We start from the raw sequence: 27,105 nt of genomic DNA on the forward strand, positions 1-27,105 counted from the left end.
TTAGGACAGAGCCTATTTTCAGCAGAGACCTAGGGATAAATGCTCCAGATGCATGTCTTTGGACTGTGGGAGAAAACCCATGTGAATGCAGGGAGAACATGCAAACTCCACACAGAAGGCACCCCACCCGAGGATTGAACCAGAGAACTTCTTGTGGTGAGGCAACAACATTAACCACTGCACCACTGACTATAACTTCTGAAACTTGTATGATGTTTTGCAAGAATGAGCTATTAAAACATAAAAACACTCAAACTCAAGGCACGGATGGCATGAGTTAAAAAAAAAACGCGTTCACTGACGCAACTTGATATTTACGTGATTAAATGCGGGAATGATGTTCGATGCTTCCTTAAGCAGAACAACCATGGAATCAGGTTTAAAGAGATATGCTTGGCTCTGTTCATAGCCCTTCACAGATGATATCCCTGACAAAGTAATTGATATTAATATGCATACATGCTTTTTGTTTAGATTCCCCTGCCCAGAAATCATTGCTGGGTCAGGAGGAAAAAGGGAAAAACTTCACAAAATACCACACCACTGTTTATTTCCCCCATTGCTAAATCCAGTCGGGCAGTAACAGTGCATGCAGAAGAAACAACTCTAAAGTAAACATCAGTCTTGTAAAGGACAGCAGCAGAAAGTTTCTGATCCAGGGTATCCCCTCCCCCATGACAGGATGTTTCATCATTTGCTATGACATCTCCTCCATCCTCAACAGCTGGGAAGCAGAGCTTGTCTTTATAAAATCAGTGTTCTCCTTCCAAGACAGGCAGCTGGATAAGACAGGTGGTGCTGAAATGGTACCAAACAAGGGTCAGTTCTAGTGGCATAGAGGGGTAAGGTTGTGACTATGTCTCAGGTGACCCAGGTTCCAGCTGTGGCACTGTAATGAAGGTGATGGTGAGAGGAGGGAGAGGACTGACGTGGCATTGACCGCTAATCTCTCTGAAAGGAATTGAATGAAGTGTAAATGCCTGGAGTATCCTTCTCATATTATAATCCCTGTTGGAGACTTGAGACCACACAGGGGCACTCACTCAAATGGGCAGGGCCTTCTGATGGGTTATGTTACTTGCAGAAGTGGGTGACAAGCCCACATTAAGGCCCATTGCACACCAAACCTTGAACATTCTAGTACTGGGCAGGCACTCTGGGAATGGGTAGGACTTAACATCCACCCTCCATTTCCCTGAGGAATGAATAATAGCAGCACCTCAACTGCTCAACCCTTCCTCCCCAGGAGGAATGGATTGGTTATGAGGCTCCTTGGGAAATTAAATGGGTAGGTGGGAGGCTTGATGGTGGAAATCTAGGTGCAGAAATAAGGTAAAAAATGGGGTGCACAACAGAGCTATTACAAAACAAATTACAGGCTTAATTCTAAGTACCCCCAGATATCAGATTCATCTGGCACATCTTTTGATACAGCCATTCCTGGGATTCAAATAGTTTGACCTAATTATGTGCCCCAAAAAGGAAACGGTTCCATTCAGGGTTTCTGTGGTCTCAAACAGGATGGCCAGTGGAGTCTCATTCTCGACCTCTCAAAGATAAATCAATTTGTAGGAACTTGAATGTTCACAATATTGACACTATAAAGGTAACTACCCCTCCTGACGCAGGACATCCTCCTAGATGCCATGGACATGCAGGATTGTCACTACAGATGCCCATTCACAAAGCCCCCAGAAAGGACCTCACATTTTGTGTGCTAGGGGATGAATTTATTCTCTTAGTTCCCCTCTTTGCCATTTAGTTTCTTCCCACTCCCAGGTTGTTCATCAAGTTCCTAACATCAATATTTGTTCATTTCAAATTAACAGTTCATGTTTATTTATTTTTATTATTTATTTTACATTTGTTTACTTGGATAGTCCGACTGGATACATGTCCATTTTCAGTGGAGGCCCGGGTAGAAAAGCTCCAAATAAACAAACTTACATAGATTACACAAGAAGTTGGATAACATTAGAAAATATAAAATATAAAACAAAATGATTATGTACAATGGCTTAGTAGTGTTCCCTAGTAGGACTCACAATTCTCATGGACAGACACAATTAAAAGCAAGAGACGTCAGATTGGATATAAAGCTTGGTGACGTAGTTGCATGTTATGATATTTACAGATTATGCTTTCAGTTTATAACTTAATCAAGGTTAGCACATGGGCAAAGCCAGTTCACTTTGAGATACAGTTTGAGGTTTTTTTTTTTTTTTTTTTTTTTTGGAGACATTTGGAGGATTGTAGGGTTATATAGTTTGGCAATGAATTCCAGGTTTTGCCAACAAAGTTGGTAAACAGGGATTCACCAGCAGAGTTATTAGCTTTGTGGGTTTGGACCAGTAGTTTGTTGGCTGACCGTAGGGATCTCAGATTGCTATATGGCTTAATAATATTTATAAGTGAGGGGGTATCCTCAGGGTGGTACAGAATTTTGTGCACTATTAAGAGCTGATTGAACTGAATTAAGCTGGGCAGTTCTAGTCACTCTAGTTTTTAGGTTCTGGCAGTGGTGGGTTCTATAGTTGGAGCCTGTGGCGAATCTGGCAACATGGTTGTAGCTATGGGACAGCTTACCTAGTTCGGATTTGTTGAGGTTTGAGAGTACAGGCGAGGCATATAAAAGAGTAGAGAGTAGGTGTGACCAGGCGATTGCAGTCCTAGCCAGTGGGGTTAAAAATGTCTTGTTTCTATACAGTGATCCAAGCTTCTTATTGATGGTCTCTATGGTTTTGTTGACCTGTAGGTCAAATTTGAGATTATTGTCTATGACAACCCCTAGATGTTTGGTGTGTTGATCTGGGGAGATAGTGGTACCATTGTTAGATGTGACAGAGAATGAAAGTGTGGCAGATCTACTAGTGGGGGTGAAAAGTAGAAATTTAGTTTTATTGGGGTTCAGCAATAGGCACTGGTTGGCCAGACAGTCCTCGATAGTGTTAAATGTATTTTGGGTTAGGATTTGCAGTTCGGATGGGGAGGTGGCTGAGCAGATCAGAGTGGAATCATCTGCATACTGAATGCAGGTAGCTTTAGGGATAGCAGCGTGAAGGTTGTTGATAAAAATAGAGAAGATTAGTGGAGCCAGTATGGAGCCTTGAGGGACACCAAGTGAGAGAGTTTGTCCTGCCATAGTACCACCTGTTGTCTACCAGTCAGGTAGGACTGGAACCACTGGATTGCCTGCTTATTGAGGGAAATAGATTTTAGAAAAAAATGAGACGTTCATGGTTGAGCATGTCAAAGACTTTTGATAGGTCAAGAAAGAGGGTGGAGGATAGCCTATTGTCATTCCTGTTTTGGCTTATGGCATTAGTAAAGGAAAGGAGGTGGTGCTGTGGTATGGCCTGAAACCATGCTGGGAGTTGGATAGTAAGTTGTTCTGTGTAAGGTATTGCATTAGTTGCTTGTGAACACATTTCTCCATTATTCTGGCTAGTGGGGAAAGAATGGCAGTGGGTCTATAGTTGGATATGTCTGTAGAACTACCACCTTTATGGAGTGGGATGACGTGGGATATTTTCCAGAGGGAGGGGATAGTGCTTTCTGATAAGGTTATGTTGATACGGATAGATATGGGATATGCAATGGCATCTGCGGCTATTTGTAGGTACTCTGTAGGGAGGAGGTCAGTAGTGAGGGTGGTAGGTTTTATTTTTTTATAAGTGTTTTGATAAAACTAGTGGACATTGGCTGGAAGCTAAATTGGGGGTGATTAGTGGGTGGATGAGGGGTGTGGTTTAAGTTTGTGGGGCTTAGCTGATTTGCTAGGGATTGGATTGTTTCAGTGAAAAAGTTATTATAAGCGCTAGCTATGGTCTCTGGGGAACTATGGGTGTGGTAAGCCAGGGTTGGGGTGGTAGAATGACCTGGATGAAGTAGTTGATTTAAGCCTGCCCAGAACATTTGAGGGTTGTTTTGGTGTTTTTGTAGGAGATTTTGATAGAAGCTTTTTTTATCTAGTAAAATAGTCATGTCTACCAATGGCACCCTCATCACTTCAGTAACTGAGGCTAATCTCTTAGGCATCACTATTGATCATCACCTTAAATACAACAAGCACATATCACAAACTAAAGTCCATAAAAAACCTAGGTTGCCTATATTGTTGCAAACTATTCCTAACCCCTGAGACTAGAACAACAATACCTAGAACTCATCTCTTATCAACACTAATTTACGCCTCTCCATTTCTCACCAATATTAACAAAACCAACCTGAACAAACTCTCTGCATGCTACAGTAAAATAGCTAGGTTCGCTGCCAATAATAGATTACATTCCCACCATTGCCTATCCCTAACTAAACTGCACTGGTTAGAATTTCCAGACCTCCTACACTACCACCAACTCATCATAGCCCATCAAATTCTCTTCCATCCGGGGAAGTGCCCTGCCCTTGCCAACATGCTAAACTTTCACAGCCCTAAAAGGGAGCTACATTTATGTATCAAAAACCTGATTGAAGTTAATCCATGCAATAACAGTTCTGGGGAGGCCTTATTCTCCCATGATGTTGCCAAAGCATGGAACACCCTCCCACCTGAACTCAGGCTACAAAGTCACACAGGCACCTTCAAAGGCATTCTTAAATTACACCTCAATACTAACCCTCTATGCAACTGCAAAGACCCCCCTTGAAGACCCACTTTTCCATATGTAAGTGACCAGTTGAAGCATTTAATGCATACACTATACTCTCACCTGAAATGTACTTTTTGTATATATTGTAAATAATGATACTACTCCTGAGTATCTTATTGTTCTACATAATTGTTTTTTGTACTTCATTGTTTCTCTTATCTTGTATGCCAGTTTTATTGTATAGGTATAGGTAGTATCTCATTATCAGTAGTACTAGGTTGGTACGGTCTAACCGGTGAATATTATATCCTGGAGGTAGTATCTCATTATCAGTAGTACTAGGTTAGTACGGTCTAACCGGTGAATATTGTATCCTGGAGGTAGTATCTCATTATCAGTAGTACTAGGTTAGTATAGTCTAACCAGTGAATATTATATCCTGGAGGTAGTATCTCATTATCAGTAGTACTAGGTTAGTACGGTCTAACCGGTGAATATTATATCCTGGAGGTAGTATCTCATTATCAGTAGTACTAGGTTAGTATGGTCTAACCAGTGAATATTATATCCTGGAGGTAGTATCTCATTATCAGTAGTACTAGGTTAGTACGGTCTAACCAGTGAATATTATATCCTGGAGGTAGTATCTCATTATCAGTAGTACTAGGTTAGTACGGTCTAACCAGTGAATATTATATCCTGGAGGTAGTATCTCATTATCAGTAGTACTAGGTTAGTATGGTCTAACCAGTGAATATTATATCCTGGAGGTAGTATCTCATTATCAGTAGTACTAGGTTAGTACAGTCTAACCAGTGAATATTATATCCTGGAGGTAGTATCTCATTATCAGTAGTACTAGGTTAGTACGGTCTAACCAGTGAATATTATATCCTGGAGGTAGTATCTCATTATCAGTAGTACTAGGTTAGTACGGTCTAACCAGTGAATATTATATCCTGGAGGTAGTATCTCATTATCAGTAGTACTAGGTTAGTATGGTCTAACCAGTGAATATTATATCCTGGAGGTAGTATCTCATTATCAGTAGTACTAGGTTAGTATGGTCTAACCGGTGAATATTATATCCTGGAGGTAGTATCTCATTATCAGTAGTACTAGGTTAGTACAGTCTAACCAGTGAATATTATATCCTGGAGGTAGTATCTCATTATCAGTAGTACTAGGTTAGTACGGTCTAACCAGTGAATATTATATCCTGGAGGTAGTATCTCATTATCAGTAGTACTAGGTTAGTACGGTCTAACCAGTGAATATTATATCCTGGAGGTAGTATCTCATTATCAGTAGTACTAGGTTAGTATGGTCTAACCGGTGAATATTATATCCTGGAGGTAGTATCTCATTATCAGTAGTACTAGGTTAGTACAGTCTAACCAGTGAATATTATATCCTGGAGGTAGTATCTCATTATCAGTAGTACTAGGTTAGTACAGTCTAACCAGTGAATATTATATCCTGGAGGTAGTATCTCATTATCAGTAGTACTAGGTTAGTACAGTCTAACCAGTGAATATTATATCCTGGAGGTAGTATCTCATTATCAGTAGTACTAGGTTAGTACGGTCTAACCAGTGAATATTATATCCTGGAGGTAGTATCTCATTATCAGTAGTACTAGGTTAGTACGGTCTAACCAGTGAATATTATATCCTGGAGGTAGTATCTCATTATCAGTAGTACTAGGTTAGTATGGTCTAACCGGTGAATATTATATCCTGGGGTAGTATCTCATTATCAGTAGTACTAGGTTAGTACAGTCTAACCAGTGAATATTATATCCTGGAGGTAGTATCTCATTATCAGTAGTACTAGGTTAGTACGGTCTAACCGGTGAATATTATATCCTGGAGGTAGTATCTCATTATCAGTAGTACTAGGTTAGTACAGTCTAACCAGTGAATATTATATCCTGGAGGTAGTATCTCATTATCAGTAGTACTAGGTTAGTACGGTCTAACCTGTGAATATTATATCCTGGAGGTGGTATCTCATTATCAGTAGTAATAGGTTAGTACGGTCTATATTGTGAATATTATATCCTGGAGGTAGTATCTCATTATCAGTAGTACTAGGTTAGTACAGTCTAACCGGTGAATATTATATCCTGGAGGTAGTATCTCATTATCAGTAGTACTAGGTTAGTACAGTCTAACCGGTGAATATTATATCCTGGAGGTAGTATCTCATTATCAGTAGTACTAGGTTAGTACAGTCTAACCGGTGAATATTATATCCTGGAGGTAGTATCTCATTATCAGTAGTACTAGGTTAGTACAGTCTAACCGGTGAATATTATATCCTGGAGGTAGTATCTCATTATCAGTAGTACTAGGTTAGTACAGTCTAACCGGTGAATATTATATCCTGGAGGTAGTATCTCATTATCAGTAGTACTAGGTTAGTACGGTCTAACCAGTGAATATTATATCCTGGAGGATAGTATCTCATTATCAGTAGTACTAGGTTAGTACGGTCTAACCAGTGAATATTATATCCTGGAGGATAGTATCTCATTATCAGTAGTACTAGGTTAGTACAGTCTAACCGGTGAATATTATATCCTGGGGTAGTATCTCATTATCAGTAGTACTAGGTTAGTACGGTCTAACCAGTGAATATTATATCCTGGAGGATAGTATCTCATTATCAGTAGTACTAGGTTAGTACAGTCTAACCGGTGAATATTATATCCTGGAGGTAGTATCTCATTATCAGTAGTACTAGGTTAGTATGGTCTAACCGGTGAATATTATATCCTGGGGGTAGTATCTCATTATCAGTAGTACTAGGTTAGTACGGTCTAACCGGTGAATATTATATCCTGGGGGTGGTATCTCATTATCAGTAGCACTAGGTTAGTACAGTCTAACCGGTGAATATTATATCCTGGGGGTGGTATCTCATTATCAGTAGCACTAGGTTAGTACAGTCTAACCGGTGAATATTATATCCTGGGGGTGGTATCTCATTATCAGTAGTACTAGGTTAGTACAGTCTAACCGGTGAATATTATATCCTGGAGGATAGTATCTCATTATCAGTAGCACTAGGTTAGTACAGTCTAACCGGTGAATATTATATCCTGGGGGTAGTATCTCATTATCAGTAGTACTAGGTTAGTACAGTCTAACCGGTGAATATTATATCCTGGAGGTAGTATCTCATTGTCAGTAGTACTAGGTTAGTACGGTCTAACCGGTGAATATTATATCCTGGAGGTAGTATCTCATTATCAGTAGTACTAGGTTAGTGCAGTCTAACCGGAGAATATTATATCCTGGGGGTAGTATCTCATTATCAGTAGTACTAGGTTAGTACGGTCTAACCAGTGAATATTATATCCTAGAGGTAGTATCTCATTATCAGTAGTACTAGGTTTTATCCAGGTTTCCATACGACACATAATGTCTGGGGCGTGGGTTGCTAGGAGGGCGTGTAGGTTGGGAATCTTATTGTTAATACGTCTAATATTTAGGTGAAATACTAGGAGGGAACTAGTGGGAATAGAAAGGGGTAGCTTGACTGTGGGGGTTGTGGTAGGGGAGTGAAAGTTATTGGGTGTGGGTGAGCCAGGGTTGGGATGGATGTCCCCATGTGTTATAAAGTTATAGTGACAGGATACTCTAAGCTTTAGGAGTTTGTTTATAAGTTTTGTATAGTCTTTCTCTTTAGGATTATGTTTTATGGCTTTACAGGGGTGATATTTTGTTGAGGGTGGTAGATTCGGTGTGTTGGGGATGGTAAAGTGTTTGGTGTTATGTGTGAAGTCGTGGGTGGCTGTTTGACCATTTGGGTAGTGAATACCATGGTCACGTTTTTGTTTGTAGGCAGTAAGATTTTAAAACAGAAATAGTATAGGCAGTAGGGTAATTAGTATTTTTTTACTTGTTTGCATTTTGCTAGGGGGCGGGCCAGTTTTGATGGCTGAGTGTGCTAACAGGTGTGGAAGAATGGAAGAGAAGGAAATGGGTTAAGGGGGAGTGCTGTTCAGTGACATATGAGGCACCGATTGGTACTTAGCATGAGGGGAGTGGTTAAATTTAGTTTAAACATAGCACTAGTGGGGCGGGTGAGAATCAGGGGCAGGGAGGGGAGCAGAACAACCCTGAGCGCAGCAAGGGCGAGTGGAGCGGTGCTAACACTGACTCCAAGTATTTCCTTAGGCTTTTGGTATGTATGGTTGTATGTTTGGCTGTATTTTAATTTGTTTCTTTGCACCAATTTATAGACTATGTTTAAGCTGCATTTTATACACTTGCAGGTTAATTTTATAGCTACAGGGTATAATTTTCAGGGCTATGTGAGGGAGGGCAGAGTGAAATTACTGTGTTCAGGGTATTATTTTAGGTGTACTAAAGAAGATACTGGGGGCAAACTAGCTAATTATAACAATATGAAGGGAGCCAAATTACTGTGGGGGGGCAGCCTAAATGGTGCCTTTAGACCCAGGTCAGCAGTATACAGTACTTGCTTTAAATTCTAATCTATGTTCTGTTTTTTTAAACACAGTCAGCAACTGTAACAGTACAATTTGGTGGAACTGTTCATTAGGAGCCTTATTTAAGGGCTGGAAAGTTTGGTGCTGTTGACCCAGTACAACTGAATTAAACAGTTTAAGAAGAAAGACTTTAGAAAAAGTAGTAACCTTAGTTAAGTTTGTTATTGAGGGTAGACCAGTGTGGCTGTCCATTTTATTTTTATTTTTAAAAAAATTCCCAACTGGATGTAGACCTCCTGACTGTGTGAGCCTTTCAGGGTGGGAGCTTAAGAAGAGATAATACCTAATAATAGATATTTAGTGTTAGTTCATCAGCAGAAATAGAACTTATTCATATTTGGATGTTTTAACTTAGTTCAATAGACATCCTCAAGTGCTTACGTTCTGTTCTACAGACACTTCATAGCTGTCAAAATCTGTGAATCACTCTCAGAAGACAGAAAGAAAAAAATAGATAGATAGATAGATAGATAGATAGATAGATAGATAGATAGATAGATAGATAGATAGATAGATAGATAGAGATGATAGACGGATGGATCTATTTTCTTGGGGGACTATCTATAATATAGCTGCTTATGTGTTTTCTCTTCAATATTACAGGGTACAACAAACCATGGCCTTCTTTTTAACAGTTAGCACATCAAAGTATTTAACTGTAAGGACATTTTCCAGATCTCATGGCATCCTATAAACTGAAAAGACAAAATAGCAGTGTTTGGCTGTTATCTGTCAAAACCATCAATGTTTTTGTACAACTGAAAAATGAAACCTGTATTTGACTTACTTTCACCTGTATCTGCCATTTATATTTAATTTTTGTGTTTTGAGAAGTTAAGGAGTTCTGCTGTTACATTAATAGCTTTGACTAAGCTTGGAAATAACTGGATTTGGATGCCTCATGTTTTTATGCCTGCACTTGCTTGCAGCTAAAAGACGTTCATTTAGATGAATCAACTGCCACAGCCTTTCAGACTGAGTAATGTTCGTAGGTTCATAGATAGTTACTAGAAATGTAGCCCAGGAGACCATTAATGATCCCAGCACAAATTCCCAATTGCCCCAAAGCACAGTCTGGTTAAGTGGCCTGTCTAGGGTCACACAGCAGGCAAACAAAGTAGGAGGGGCTCAAAACATGTACCAGAAGGAATAGCTTGTTAACAGTTCACAGCCTTACCCCTGTTCATCAATGACATGCATTTTGTTTGGAGAGATGTGGCTCGTTTACCTTGACTGTACTGGATTTCAGCTTTGGCTATCTCCTTAACTGACATTGGCTTTAAAGATCAGACCTTTAGCTGCCTTTTGGTTTTGCCTGATTCTGCTAGATCTGGATGACTGCATATCGAAGGAGCTTGTAACAGGCTCAGAAGTCACTGTGACTGGTGTTGTTTTACTGTATGTACCCCTAAAACAGATTCACATTATGCATTACTGCAACATGTATCTGTAGGATGTATTTTGTTTTCATTCTATTTGTAAGAGGCCCTTTGCCCCTCCACTTCCTTATCCGTCAGAACGAGCTAAGTGAAGTTAAAGGGGTGCGCCAGTCTCTGTTACAAAGAGAATTAAATGACAACTATATTTTGCTGATGTAGTTGATAAGGGATATGTTTCACAAAACACATTAATTTCATCCTAAAAGTCAAGCCATTAGCACTACAATTCTATTCTCAAAGCAACTTGTTGAGGTGGGTACTGGAAAATGATACCCTCTTGCCTTCCTTACTTTTATGCTGGTCTGTTTCCTTACTTTCAGCACAATCAGTCTGCAATTTCTGCCACTTGAATCTTATGACACCGATTTTCTGAGCCTCTTAAGTTGTCTGGACAGGTTAATACATTTTCCTTTATTTTTGCTGGACTAATTCAGAACATGCCAAGTCTCATCCTTACAGAGTATATATGTTGTGTCTTTCGGCTTTTCTCGGTTAGGGGTCGCCACAGTGGAACTCCGGTCCGCTAATGATTGGTAGTTGATTTTTACATGCCGAGTTACCAGCCCTGACGCACAACCTTCAACGAAGGTACACCCATTCACGCATGTCTCCACACAGAAGACGCTCTAGCTAAGAATCAAACCAGACAGCATCTTACTGTGAGGCGACAACGCTACCGCAGCACCACTCTAACTCTGCTTTTAGAAGATTTTGCCTTTTTATTTCATCACATCAAACAGTTGATGCTACACTGTGAATCTGGTTACTTTTGTTTACTTTGTTGCTGATTCGATTACTTTGACACTTTGATATACTTCAAAGAGGTTTTTTTTTTAATTAAGATTTTATTATGACCCCTTGTGGCAGTTTTGTGCAACCTAGTTATAAATGCCATTATCGCCTTATTGTTTTGAGTGTGCCTTCTCTGCATATCAACTGGCCCTGTGACTGAATTTTTCATGACAGCTTATAACTGATACCACAGACAAGCATTTATTACATTTTTTTCAGTTAAAACATTTTATTGTTTCATCTTGGTATACCACCATAAGGGATTTAAGCCTCTTGATAGTCCACACCACTGTGTTTATGTTTCCAAGTTAAATCAGCTGAGTCATCATAACTGTGTATAAAGGAAATCTTGCATATTTAATAGTAACAGCATTAATGAGTTCATACTTCTATACTCAGCCATATTAATGTCAGCTGGTGAATGTAATTAAATTTAGTTTCACTCTCTTCTCTTACAGTGTGGGAGGTATATTAACTGTCTTTTAATTAAGATTTTATAGGTTGCATTTCGAAGTTAGCATACATCCCACTGATTAACTCTATTTGTCTGAGCTCTGATCCCACTTTGAAAGTCAGTGGACACCCCACTGATTATCTGTATTCCTCTGAACTCTGCTCCAACCTATTACTCTGACGTTGTCCTTTTAACATTATAGAACTTTGAGTCCCTTTAGATTGTATCTGTTACTCCTGTTAACTTGTACTTTATTTCAACACAGTTTGAAATTCATTTGCCAGGTTAACATAGCGCATACACAGTCAAACTTGAATAGTTTTTCAGTCACTGTGCTTTCCTGTATGGTTCTTTAGCAGGTCTTTTTGTTAAAATTTTCAAATAGATTAACAACTGTTTGCAAGCATATAAATGACATAATAACGTATTATGGTTAGTTTCAATGGTTGGGGTGGCCACAGTGGTGCAGTAGTTAGCATTGTCACCTCACAGCAAGAGGTTCTCCCGTTCGATCCTTGGCTGGGGTGCCTTCTGTGCAGAGTCTGCATGTCCTCCCTGTGGTCGTGTGTGTGCTCTGGTTTCCTCCCACATTCCAAAGATATGCAGTAGGTGGATTGGACACTCTAAATTGGCCCTAGGTGTGAGTGCATGTGTTGGGCGCTGGGCTGGCAACTTGACACTGTAAAACTCCACTGCCAATCATGAGCAGAGAGGTGATCCACTGTGGTGACCCCTAACCGGGAAAAGAAGAAGATGGTTAGTTTCAATGGTTACTCTAGTTTTAATATACTCTTGTTATTTCTACTTCTCTCCACAACTTTAAGAAACTGCTGTTTCTTCCGTGTGTTATAACATGTCATGATATACAACAGATATTTATATGGATTTTTTTTTTTACAATAATACCACATTCATGTTTTGGGGTTCTGATATGAGAGGGAACTTCCATTTGGCCCCCATCCTTTTAAGACTTCATGACTGCCATCATGTTAAGAGCTTGCCATTGATTATGTATTGGAGTATTTAAAATTGTTAATCATGGGTGATTTCAATGTACGGTTTGATGAAGAGTCTATTGAACTCTCTTCACGGATGCTCTTTCAGATGACTCAGATGATGAATGGTGATTTCAACTACCCCATCATTAACTGGGAAAACAATTCATGTACCAACTCTTTTGCTCAACGTTTTCTGGAATTCATAAATTTCAACACCTTGGATCAACTTATCCACACCCCCACCAGGGGCAGCAATATCCTAAACCTGGTCATTACCGACATGGGCAACACCAGACGTCAGTTCCTCGTTGGGCAGATCTGACCACAAGCTAATCACCGTAGACATCCACATCCCGCCCCACCCCACCCCCATTAGGGAAACCACCATAAACAATTTCTCCAACACCAACTTCATGCTTCTTAAGACAAAAGTGGCAAACTTCACAACACCCATGCAGACACACAATAGAGGTACGACTGCTGAATCCTCTACAAATGCACTTTATAAGCACTTACACGAGTGCATGGATCATGCAATCCCTAACAGAACCAAGATGCTATCCTCCAAAAAAAGTAGCCAATCTGGTGGTCCCCTGCCATAAACAAACTCTACAACAGAAGAAAGAAACTGTTGCAAAAAAGAGTAAAATCCCATGATTGGAGGACCTCCCTGTTCAGCCTCAGTAAGAAGCTGAGATCCCTCATAAAATTCTCCAAAGCTAGTTACGAAAATAAAATCACCACTGATTCTAAAGACAACCACAAAGAATTCTATAGCTATGCCAAGAATCTCAATGGCAACACTCAGATCTGCTCTGAGTTACAGCACAATGGCACTAAATATACAGAACAAACTGATATTGCCAACATCCTGGCAGATAGGTTCAGTGCTAACTTTACGCCCCTCTCACCCCCTAAAGGGCCCATCTCTATAATGGAAGAATGCAAAGTTCCTGTAATCATGGCTGCACAGGTAAAAACCACACTCTCCAAAGCCAAGAACACAGCAGGGTCTATATTAGATCATCGAAATGGCAGAATTTCGAATGATCTAATATAGAACCCAATATCGTGAATGCTGAAAACAGCGAAGCTGCACAAAATTGAATTCTTTCCTAGGGAAAGAATTCAGTTGGCCATTGTTGTGGCTTCGCTGTTTTCAGCGATGTGGTGAAAGGTTACATGTTGGGTTAAGGTAAGTGTGTGATTGTACGGACGTTCGGGTTAGGGTGCGGGTTGAGTGAGTTAGGGTTAGGGTGTGGGTCAGGTAAGTGTGCAATTGTGACAGAATTTGTGGTTAGGGGCAGGTTAAGTGAGTTAGAGTTAGGGCGCGGGTGAGGTGAGCGAGAATTTGGGGTTGGGGTGGGTTAAGTGAGTTAGGGTTAGGGCGCAGGTGAGGTGAGTGTGCGATAGTGACGGACCTTAGGTTTAGGGTCTGGGTTAAGGTAAGTGGATAGATAGTAGTGTATGTGCAGTGTAGTGTAGGGTTAGATGTAACTTTTAAATGTATGTGTGTGGATTGCTGCTTTTTAGTGTGCTTGTGGTGTGTGTGTGTTTCTCATAACAGCAAATTTTTTCCTGGGAAAAAATTTGCTGTTTTGAGGTTTCAGTATTGTTAGGGTTTGGGTTTTGCAGTTTGACATTACAGCATTCGATAATGAGCCGTTTTGATGATCTGATATAGACCCACACAGCATCCATTGGACCTGACAACATCCCAGGCTGCATTCTACACGAACTACAGAATGAACCGGCACCCCATCTAAGTACCATGTTCAATCACAGCCTTACCTCAGGCTTTGTGCCCACTGAATGGTGCACTGGGACAGTCATCCCACTACACAAAGGGGGAGCCACCACGGACCCTGGGAACTACCACCCCATTAGCCTGACGAGCCTGGTCTGCAAGGCTATGGAATGTATCATCATGGAACTTATAAACAATGACATTGGCAATCTCCAAACACTGGACCCCACCCAGTTCGGGTTTGTAAACGGCAGATCATGTCTCCTAATCCTGATAGACTTCCTTGAAGCAGTCACCAAAGCCGTAGATGAGGCTAAGGTGGTTCACACAGCCTATCTAGATCTCGCCAAGGCTTTCAACACCATCCCCCACTCTGGAATTATAGATAAACTCACTTAAATCCCTATGTCACAAGATGGGTTGCCAACTGGCTCACTGACAGAACCCATAATGTGAAAGTAGCAGACTCCAAATCTGACTTCAGACCAGTGACAAGTGGAGTACCACAGGATTCAGTCTGGGGTCCTCTCCTGTTTGGTATCTACATCTCTGAAGTACAGGCTAACACAGAAGGTCTTTGGCTAATGAAGTTTGCAGATGACTGCAAACTAGGAGCCATAATCAAAACTCCTAATGATGTGGACATCCTAAAAAAAGGGCCTCACTGAGACAGATGCCTGGTGTCAAAGCCATGGCCTCAACCTCAATGCCAAAAAGTGCATTGTCATCCCTTTTGGTAAAAACTCTGTACCCATGAACTACCACATAGGCGGTAGTCTACTTAACACCAAAGTGTGATAAGAGACCTTGGGACACAGGTGGACAGTAGTCTCTCCTTTGATAATCACATCGCCACACTAGTCAGGAAATCCTTCTACGTGGCACACCTCATCACAAAAGTTTTCTCATCCAGAAAAAAAGAGGTCATTGTTCCCCTCTACTCATCACTCATTAGACCCATTATAGAGTACAATGCCCCTTTTTGTATGTACCTCACAAGACATCTACAACAACTGTAAAGGCCGCAGAAATACCTCACAAAGAGGATTACCAGCCTCAAACAGATGCCCTCCGCAGACCGTTTCAAAAAACTCCAGCTTTACTCCGTCGCATATTGCCTACCCAGAGGCGATCTCTGCCTAACATACAAAGCTATATCAAACCCAGAGCTGTTGGACATGCTCCACTTAAAGAAATCCCAGCTACATGCTCTAGGGACCTAAACCTTGTCACCACTATAAACAGGACATGCTGGGGGGATAGATTGCTGTCCCAGAGACTTTCCATACTCTGGAACAGACTACCTATCTATGTCAAACAGAGCTCTTTATTAGCACTCTTCAAGAAAACTCTTGGTGATTGGATGGGAGATAGGAAATTCACCCCAGGGATCACTTCTGTGGCTCTGCTCAACAGTGGTACAGGAAAATAATTTTCTTGGGTGGCAAAAGCCAGGGTACCTTTTTGGCTAGGCTTATATAGGCCCTAGGGCCAATAGCCTAGTACCTACCTATGAGCCTATGAAGGGATTAATTTCATCAAAGCAGTTTTTGCTGCCCCCCCACCATATTAGGGAATGCTCGGTATACCCTCCATCCTAACTGGCCATGATCATTTTTGTGCTGGAGGTGAACCTGTTTTCTTGTTGTGACCACTTCTTGCACTACTTGGACTATTTCTGCTTAGTCCCTCCCTTTAGTTCACAAGATAATGCATTTACCTGATATATAGGGATTTAAAGAAAACTTTAGTTGTGACCTGGTGTCATTATTAGATCAGCTTCTGTTGGAGAGTACTGCTGATGACCCAGAGTCCCTAGTACTACCAAGAATCAGATCATTACTGGTGCACTGGATAAAGCTGCCCCAGTTTAAGTATGTCATGTGCTTGTTGCTGCATAAGAATGATATGCAACCACAATACCTGTGAACTGAAAAATTAACACTATGAATATGAATGCACATACAGGTAAACAAACCTTGTTGGTGAGTGACTTAGTCTAAATGCCCTTTATGTGATGGAAGCCTGACAGCTGAATGAAAGCAACTTCAGTGATTCCTGCCCCAGTGAAATGGTTCATTTGAGCACCACTTTCCCTAACCATGACTTTGCCCTTTCCGCACTGTTGTATGATCATATAGTTAGTACATATAGGTTGGGGGTGAAGAGCGTTACCCCCATAGGGGATGCAGGGGAGATTGTTTCCTGCAAAAACAGATTTATTTTTATTTTGCTGAAAGTGGTTTTCAGCTGAACCATTTTGCAGGATTGAGACACACTGAAGTTGCTGTCCATGAAATGACGTGATCCCTATAAGATGCACCATTCACACAGTCCTTGTCTGCTGAGATTTCTGCTGCAGCTAATCAGTCAGCTGTGCTGCTACAAAATGTTGACAAATTGCATCCTGTACTGCTTACAGTCTGGATAGTTTTTAATCTCAGAACATGATAAGGCTACACAATTTTTTAGAGGTAAGTTTCCAATTACCAGACACGTTCTTCTAATGAGCAAGTTTGTGACCAAGTTGAGGACTTTCCTAACATTTAATGGACTTGGTTATTTTTACTATGACAAGTATTTAAATGTTTTGTTGCTTTGAATTACCTTTAACCCACTGTTGGTGGAACCCTGGACTTAAGAAATCTTGTTTTGGATATCTAAACCCAGTGGGAAGCTGCTACATACTTACTATTTCCATGTTTTGCCCATTGTACACAATACCGTGGAACAGTTCTGCCATGTCTGTTTACATATCCTTGCTTTCTACAGTGTCATCACATATTATTGTGAAACAGTTTAAGAAGGGAATTTTTTGTGTAATGACTACTCGCACACATACATATTGGTGTGTGTGTGTGTGTGTGTGTGTGTGTGTGTGTGTGTGTGTGTGTGTGTGTGTGTGTGTGTGTGTGTGTGTGTGCATGTGTGTCTGTCCTGTATGTGTTTATAAATATTTAGTACCCAGCTGAACCCCTCAGTCCCTCATTTTTCCTAACAGTAGCACCCCATTAAACCTTGTAGGGATGCTTCCCTTAAGATATTGCCATTCCATTCTGGCTACACAAATTAGGATGCTGGTAGTTAACATCTGACTCTGGACAGTTTCTCCAGTACTCAAACCCATTATTCATACCTTTCGACCTGAGACTGCAGACAAGGCCACATGACTCTCTGACACAAGTGGCTACACTGAATGGTTTTGTTAAGAGTATGAACAACGCGTTTCATGCAGGAAGGCTTTTGGAAAACCTAATTACACAGTCAGTTTGTATGAGTATTTATCCTAGGTAACTCTAATAGCTGGAATGTGATTAGGAGGCATTCATATTAGTTTCTGAGGTGTACCAAAAACGGCAAGCAGCACTGTAAGCAGAGTCGTAGGACCGATAACTTTCCAATAAACGCAATTTAATAATGAAATACAATACACTATCACAATAAACTGAGCGCTTTCGGTAGGATCAGTGTCCTACCTTCTTCAGATTCCATACAGGTCAGTTAACAGGGTTTTTAAATCATTAGAAAGCCACAATTAAACAATTAACCAAATGTCAGAATAACTCAACTTGTCCTTAAAGGTGCAGTGGATATCTTCGTGCTATGCACTACCATATGTAAACCAATATAAGCACACTTTTCTTAGATTTAATAAATAAAAAATGCTGCATATTCTTGCCTAAAAAGTCAAACATAAAATCTATTAAATACAATTAATACAATTGTGTAAATATAATATAAATTTAGTATGGATGTCCAATGTTTTTCAAAAAGATGAATAAATAAATAAATAAATTTAAATCTGCATGCAGTATGCATAAAATACTGTATAATGTATTATAATATGTTATCAAAAGTATCTAAAACCTATAAATAAGTATGTTAAAAATCTTCACATATAAGAACACATACCAGGGGCGACCAAAAATTAGTACTCTAAACATTTTACCCATTATTGACACACATTACCAGCTTAAACTTACAGTTGAATGCCATATACAAATCATAGACCTGACAACCCATAGGTAGTATAATAAAGAGGTCATGGTATTCAGCTAAAATCATCTTTTCAAAGCTAACCGTTTCAAAATGCTTTTAATAGATATATATTCATTAAAACCAGGGTATATGTGGGCTTCAGTTCTAATCTGCCACATAATTTCATCAATCTCTAAATGTAACTGCCACAGACCCCCTCTAGGGTCCGGGTGTCTTTGTTGTAGGATTGAGAATTTAAAACTATGGTCAGGAAAGTCAGCAATATGTCTGGCCAAAGCATTATTCAAGTCTTTCTTGCCAATGGCATATACATGCTCATAAATACGCTGTCTCAGTTTTCTCTCCGTCTTTCCAATGTAAAACACGGAACATTGAGAACACGTGGCTGCGTATATAATACCTTTAGTTTGACAGTTATATCGACCTTTTGTTTTTCAATTTAATTTTATTGTCACCACAAATAAATGTGCATTGGTGACATGCACCACGTTTGTGCATACCCGAATTAGCTTGGATGTTAGTAGTATTTTTTCGTTCTAATATGGCCTTTAAATTCGCCCCTCTTCTAAACGTGATTTTGGGTTGTAGGCCTAACATTTTAACTAAGCCTAGATCTTCTGTTATAATGGACCAGTTCTTAGGACTAGGACTGAGCCCCCAGCTACTTGAGTCCTAGGTGGCCCTAAGGAAGGATATTCCTGAGCACCATAGAACCAAAAGATGCTCGTCCCTTGTTGGCCAAATCCAATTTGTAATGAGATATAAAGGTATGAGGTCTTGCCCAAGTGGCTGCTGTACAGATATCATCCAGAGAGGCTCTGGAATGAAATGCTACAAAAGTAGCCATAGATCTGATAGAATGAGCCTTTATTTTGGAAGGTAAGGATAGCTTATTCTGTTAGTAGATAAAGGTAATGACATTTCTAAGGCAGGAGGATAAAGTCACTTTGGAAACAGTTTTACCCAATCTGGGTCCTGCAAAGGCCACAAACAATTGATCCATCTTCCTGAAAGATTTAGTCCTGTCCAAATAACAATGAAGCTGCCGATGCACATCAAGGGTGTGCAAAAGGTACTCCCCTCTATTAGAATGCTGAGGGAAGAAAACCGACAGGTCAATAGATTGGTTAATTGAAAAAACACAAATGACCTTGGGCAAGAAAGAAGGGTCAGTACGAAGGGACACACTATCCGTGTGAAAGATCAAGTAAGGTCTCTTGACACTCAAGGCCTGCAGCTAAGATACTCTTCTTGATGAGGTAATTGCTACTAGAAGTAAGGTTTTCCATGACAAGAACTTTAAATCACATGAATCAAAGGGCTCGAAAGGAGGGCCTGTGAGAGATTGAAGCACCAAAGTCAAGTCCCAGGGTTTTAAGGGAGGCTTGACTGGAGGTTTAATGTGTAATACTCCTTTCAAAAATGTCTTGCATAGGTGGTGTGATATAATCGAAGAATTATCAAATCCATTATGAAAACTGGCTTTAGCTGCTAAATGTACAGTGATCATCGATGTTGAGGCTCCTGCATGTAGAAGAGTAGTCAGGTATTGTAGGATCTTTTGAATAGGCATAGAGAAAGGGTCTAAGTTCTGGTCTTTGGCCCAAATAGAAAACCTAGTCCATTTACTAGAATAAACTTTCCTGGTGGAAGGTTTGTGTGAAGCCAGAAGAATTTCATGGACAGGAGATGGGATGTCAGGCAGCCTGGCAATCATTGGAAGTGGAGGAACCAAGCTGTTAGCTTGAGACTGTGGAGATTGAGATGAATCAGTCCCTGAGGATGAGATAACAGGTCTTGGGATGATCCAAGATCCACGGGCTGTGAATCAGATGAGGCCATAGAAACGAGAACCAGACTTGATGGGGCCAATAGGGGACAATGAGGATCACTTTGCTTCTCAACCTCTGAGCTTTCTGGAGAAATTTTCGAATGAGGGGAAATGGGGGGAAAGGCATACAGAAGACCCAGGGGCCAATCGTGTGTTAGAGCATCCCTCAAGGGTTCCCCCTAAGGGGGGATCAGGGTAAAGTAACTTCTGCATTTGTTGTTTAGGGGGAAGCAAACAGATCACAGCAAGGCTTGCCCCAGCGTTGGAAGATCCGATCCACTGTTACAGGGTTGAGGGACCACTTGTGAGGCATCAGGATGTTCCTGCTCAGATTGTCCACAATAAGGTTGGAACTCCCGGGAATGTGCATTGCTAAAAGAAAATGGTTGGAAGCTATCACCCAGTGCCAAATCCTCATGGCTTCCCAACACAGGGGGTAAGACCTGGTTCCACCTTGCTTGTTGATATAACAGATGACTGACAAGTTGTCTGACTGAATTGCAATGGTCCCAGAAGGTAGGGATGCATGGAACGCTTGCAATGCTAAGAGAACTGCCCTCAGTTCCAGGACATTTATGTGCAAGTTGGCCTCCATGGGGGACCAGGTGCCTTGGACCATCTTTCCCTGGAAATGCCCCCTCCACCCTAACAGGGAAGCATCTGTGGTCACCGTGGCCATGAGGTGGGGAAGACAGAACGGTCGACACCAAAGATTCATAGTGGCTTCATCCACCATAGCATTTCTTCCTTGCAATGGTTTATAAAATGTATCATGTGGTATAGTGGGTGAGTTAAAAATGACCATTGTGCGGAAAGGAGTCACTGCAGGATTCTCATGTGCAGCCTCACCAGTAGTACTAATGTAATAGCAGCTGCCATGGAGCCTAAGAGTTGCAGTACAAGGTGTGCCGGTACATAGGTCTGAGGAAAAAGGTCTTGGATTTGGTGTCTTATTTTCGAAAACCTGTGAGGGGGGAGAGAAGCTTGACAGGATGTTGTGTTGAAGACTGCCCCAATAAATTCCATTACCTTTGTTGGGGACATTTAAGATTTGTCCTTGTTGATTGTAATCCCCAAGTGGAGACCGAGACCTTGAGTGTAAGAGAGGCTGTGGACTAGGAGATTCCTGGTCGGAGCGGTAAGGAGCCAATCGTCTAAATACGGAAACACCTGGAATCCTTGTAGTCAAAGATGAGCTACCACAACAGCCATACATTTGGTGAACACTCGGGGGGGGGGGGGCTGTCGGGAGACCAAATGGCAGTGCCCTGTACTGGTAGTGATTGGCTCCAGCTGGAAGTGGAGAAACCTCCGGAAGCAGTGATCCATCTTTATGTGGTAGTATGCATCCTAGAGGTCTACAGAGTACATCAGTTGTCCCTCCCTAGGAAGGGAAGAAAGGACTGTACCATGACCATCCGGAATTTTTGAGGTTTGATAAATTTGTTCAATAGGCTGAGAACCAGGATTGGTCTCCAATCCCCTGTCTTTTTTGGCACTAAAAAGAACCTCGAGTAAAACCTGGATCCTGTCTGGTCTGGTGGGACTGGTTGGATGATTCTTTTTCTTAGCAGCTTTTCTATTTCTAAGGCTGCTAATTTCCTCTGATTGGGTGGTACATAGGGGATTCATTTGACTGGTCTGGGAGTTAAATTGAATGGTATTTGGTAGAAACTGGATATTATTCTCAGCACCCAAACATCGGTAGTAATAAGTTGCCAGGCTTGTAGGTGCAGAGAAGAATGAACCCTCACTGCTTCCAGAGAAAAGCAATTGGGCTGTTGCACTGGTAGGGTCTGCCAGAGAAAGAATCTCTAGTGCCCTGGTTATTCAGACCCCCTGTACCCCAAAAAGGGGCATCTTCCAGATGAGTTGTCCCCTCTGCCCCGAGGGGATTGTTCACCATGAGTGTCACAAAAGGATCCTTGGGATTTCTTGAACCACATTTTTCTCCCTTCTGTTTCCTGGAGTAGGACCACCTCTGGGGGGTTGGAAAAGCATATGCCCACAGCAGACAAGGTCATTCCATCTTTCTCACTTCATGCAACTGTGTCTCGTACTTTGGGTCCAAAAAGCGCAGATTCATCTATAGGTGCATTGACGAAGGAAGATTTAAAGGGGTCTGCGAAGTCACACAACTGCATCCAGGCATTACATCTCATGATAATGCCTGATGCGGCAGCTCGAGCCACCCCCTCAGTAGTGTGAGATATCAAAAGCATTGAGGAATTCAAGATGGATTCAAGGGTAGCTACCTGCAAGGCAACAGTGTCACGCACCTCATCAGGCTGTACCCTCACAAAGAGGAAAACATTTCAGAAATTAGGTCTCTTTGGAGTCGAGTGAAGTGTGCCAGATAGTTCAGTGACTGAATTGCGAAGGTCGCTGAAGCATAGGTCCACTTCCCTAGTCTGTCCATGGTCCGAGACTCCCTGCTCAGAGGATGAACAGTGGAACTATCTTCTGCCAGTTCCCTCTTGGTGGCCGCCGCCATGACCATGGAATCAACTGCCAACTACTTGGACCAGTGGAGGCATTCTGCACCATGAGCTTAACAAGGTCATCTGCCAGTCGGGTCACCCAGGAAGTAGATGGCTGGGCACAGAAGGCCTGCAAGAACACTGATTCCTCAGAAGAAGAGTTAGAGGACTTCCAGTCTCCCTGCTGCTTGAGGATTTTGAGAATGTCTCTGAATGAGACATCGTCTGGGGGAGACAGTGGGGACCCTTCCCCCTCATCACAATCGGTGTCTTCTGTGATCAAGGTGCTTCCTCTTGCACCATTTCTTCTGGGGTGGCTCCCCAGTGGGATCTTCTGAAGTGAACTCTGGAGAAGGGGTTCCCTTCAAAGGGGGGGTCTTGCGGCTCCTGTGCCTGGGATCCCAAAACAGGTGGTTGGGACAGCTGCAAGCTAGGGAGGGGGTTCTGATGCTGATGCCATTGGTGATAACTGCGAGGCAAGGACCCTCTCCATCACCTGGAAAGCAGGCCCACCCAAGGAGGGATGGGAGCCCAGAACCATTGACTACCCAAGAAAGGATCTCTCGAGGGTGAATACTTGGTCTTAGCTTGAACAAATGATGTCTGCACCAAAGATAACGGTGCTGTAGCAATAGTGTGCACCAAAAACTCTGGTGCCAATGAGGCCTGCACCATCAGAGATGGTACCGAAGGCGTCTGCACTGAGAACAAGGTCATCAGTGCTGAGGAGGTTGTCTGCACCAAAAGGGTCGGTGCCAAAGGTGTCTACACCAAGATTGGTGCCGAAATGTCTACACTGGTAAAAACATCAGTGCCAAAGATGTCTGAACTGGAAAGAACATCGGTTCCGAAAGGGTCTGCACCAAGGCTGGTTCCGAAGGCATGGTCGGTGCCGAAGAGGTCTGCACCATGATAGGTGTCAATAGGTGAATATCATAGATGGCACCGAGGGAGAAGATACAGAGCCTGGTGCCGAAGAGGTCTGTGCCAATGGCACAGGAGAAGCATGGAGCCGACTCGGTTCCATAACTCACGGAGATGCAGAAACCGAGTGACTCAGTTTTTCCTTATGTTTTCGGTCTTTGGAGGGGGTGAGACCTCCGACCCAGATAGAGCCTCCAAAAATGGTGTCTTAATCAAACCTTTTAAAATAAGCTTATTTTTATGTTCTGCTGGTGTATGATTACTAAAACTAGCACAAATGTCACAGTCAGCTTTAATATGGTCCACGCCCAAACAGTAGACACCACAAGCATGTCCGTCTGAGTTGGGCATCTTACGCCCACACTTGTCACACTGTTTAAACCCCAACTTAGCTTTGTCTGACATAGTAAGGCAACAAGGTTAACCTAATATAAAAAACAAAAGAAGGGAGAGAGAAAAAGTGAGAGAATACCAACAATGGTATTTAAAAAATACCACAAGTGGTAAGGAAGGGCCTACCAAAGGCAGGAGGGAGGGAGGGACAGTACCAACAATGGTAGAAATGTGATCACCAAGGTAAAGGGTAGGGAATAGAAGTAGGTTATAGGCGACAGTGAGAAAAAGTTAAATTGACTAAAAAATAAGAAATTTTGAGGAAAAAATATATTAAAAAAATAGGTTATAGGCGACAGTGAGAAAAAGTTAAATTGACTAAAAAATAAGAAATTTTGAGGAAAAACTATATTAAAAAATTACAATTTTCCACTTAGCTTTGAGAGACATGGCTAGCACGTCTGACAAGGAATGTGGCAAATGAGATCTGGAGTAACTAGGAGAGGGGCATTGTGGGTAGGTCTTAGCTGAGAGTTTTTGGCTGGTGCGAGCTTGGAAACGGCTGTATCGGTTCCAAGGACAGAACGGAAGTTTTAATGGTAATGAATAAACAAAGATTTACAACATCAGATAAAATGTTAGGTATTAGTAAGGTGCACGAGGCAGTGTGTCTACTACACTTTTGTTGCAAGTAAACATGCCCTTAGTGTCACTGTTCGGTACTTGGAATACAGAAAAAGGCGGGTTATCTTTTTTAAAAGACATTTTCAGAGTGGTATTTTTTTTTTTTTGAAGGAAAAGGTAGGATTATTCCCTAAAACTTGGCATAAATCTTAATTATCTCTAATGATGTTCCAGTTTCTCTGCACGATGTTTCTAATGGCTTGTGCATCCCTGCTGACAGAAAGAGGAAAACTGCCGTTCCTGTCAGTGTTTTCAATTCGATCTAGTGTGTCTTTAGGCACTAAACCATATTTGAGCATAGGCTTATGTTTAATGTGCCTGTGAGCTGCTACTTCTGTGAAAACTTCCTGCACTAGTTGTTCAGGGTAATGACTCTTCACAAACAGGTGTGTTAAGAACTTGCATTCTAAAAGAAAAGTGTGGTCATCAGTGATAAGTCGTGACAGTCTAATAAACTGACCACACAGCTCATTCTTTTTCATAAAGAATGGATGTTGGTTGCAAAAGTCCAAAAAGTTGTTTTTGTACGGATCTTTCCTGTACACATTAGAACTAGGAAACCTTGTGCCATTGTCTATAGAAATCTTGGTGTCAAGAAAATTGATTACTTTGCCACTACCTGACATGACAAAATCTAAGTATGGAATACTGTTGGAGAGTGTATTAATGAACAAATCTAGTTCAATTTCAGGTCCCTCCCACATGAAAAAAATATCATCAATGTAACGGCAGTAAATATGAACTTTGTCCTACCCTGGCAGATGGATTACTGCCTCTAATTCCCAAGCACTGAGCACCAGGTTGGCAAAAGTTGGTGTCATCTTGGACCCCATAGCCACACCTTTTATTTGCTGATAAATCTTGGTAAACAAATACATCGAAACCAGCCAAGAAGTTAAAAATGTTGAAACACATGTGCCCAGTAGGAAGGTAGCAGGAATAAAGAAGCTGAACCACAACACAGTAAAATCTTCTTTTTTAATACAAAATGGTGAGCACTTTCGCAATGGTAACCATTGCTTCATCAGACATCAGTATGATGTAGCAGTTAAAACTGATGTGGTCAATGTGATTAGTGTTTCAGTTCTACAGGTGCTGAAATTGGCGTATTTACTAAGAAACAGTTCAACAGCTTGTAAACTCTCTTGGTGAGGAATGTTAGTATACAGGGCTACAATGTCAAGAGTCACAAGAATACATTTAGAAAAATCCAGTTGTGAATGATGTAGCTCATTAAGAAAGTCCCAAGAATCCTTAATGTAAAATTTGGTGGCCTGTACCAAGGGATTATAAACACTGTCTAAGTATTCTGAAATGTTCTCTATCTTGGTACGTTTATTTGAAATAATTAATCTGAATGGTGAATTCACTGGGTCTTTGTGGATTTTTGAAATGCCAAATAACTTGCCAAGGCACAGGTTATTTACTTGCAGAGATACAGACTCTTCTAGTGATAGTTGGTTATTTTTCTCAAGTGTTTTAGCATCCTGTCAGTTACTGCAAAATGCTTGTTAAGTTCTTTTAGGGACACAGTTTTGTAAAACTGATTATCAACTAGCATGTTTTCTATAATCTTGATATAGTCCTCTGTTTCCATTAAAATTAGTCCGGTGCCTTTGTCAGCTTTCATAATATGTAAAGTTCTGTCCTGACTAAGCTCTGTAAGGGCAAGTTGTTCTGAATTGGAAAGGTTGTACCATTTAAATACATTAGGTTGCTGTAAAAGACGTCTAACTTCATGCCCACAGACACTCTGGAAAGTGGATAGGGTGTTGTTCAAAACTGGATTAAAGACACTTCTTTTCTTAGGAATGAATCTGTGTGTTTCAGGTGTATTAAGTGTGGATATAGCCTCATCATCCTTGTCGTTATATAACAATTTAAGATTTAATTTCCGTAGAAACAACCTTAAATCAAGTAGTGTGTCAGTGATCTTTGCCCTTTGTGACAGAATGAAGGTGAATCCTCTGTTTAGCAACTTTAAATGTGCCTCAGAAAAATCTCTATTGGTTGAAAACTGCATTCAAAAGCATATGCTTTCTGTCATTTAAAGTCTCTTCGTCGAGTTCCTTGTCACCATTGTTCTCCCTGTGAACAAAGATCTCTGTCGTCCTCTGCCTCTCCCCCTCCCTCTCTCTCTCACTCTCTCTCTCGTGCCTGTTGTGGATGTAGTCGGTGTGCTCTTATGGACCACTTGTTCTTGCAATAAAAAAAGAACCTGTGTTTGTTTCTGTAGAACTAGTCCTTAATACATTATTTTGTGAAAATTCAGCAAGGAGTGGAGTGTGAGAAGTATTAGCACCATTCTGT

The sequence above is a fragment of the Protopterus annectens genome, chromosome 13.part0, assembly GCF_019279795.1.
Source record: "Protopterus annectens isolate FY-2018-M chromosome 13.part0, PAN1.0, whole genome shotgun sequence".
Classification (NCBI taxonomy): Eukaryota; Metazoa; Chordata; order Ceratodontiformes; family Protopteridae; genus Protopterus; species Protopterus annectens.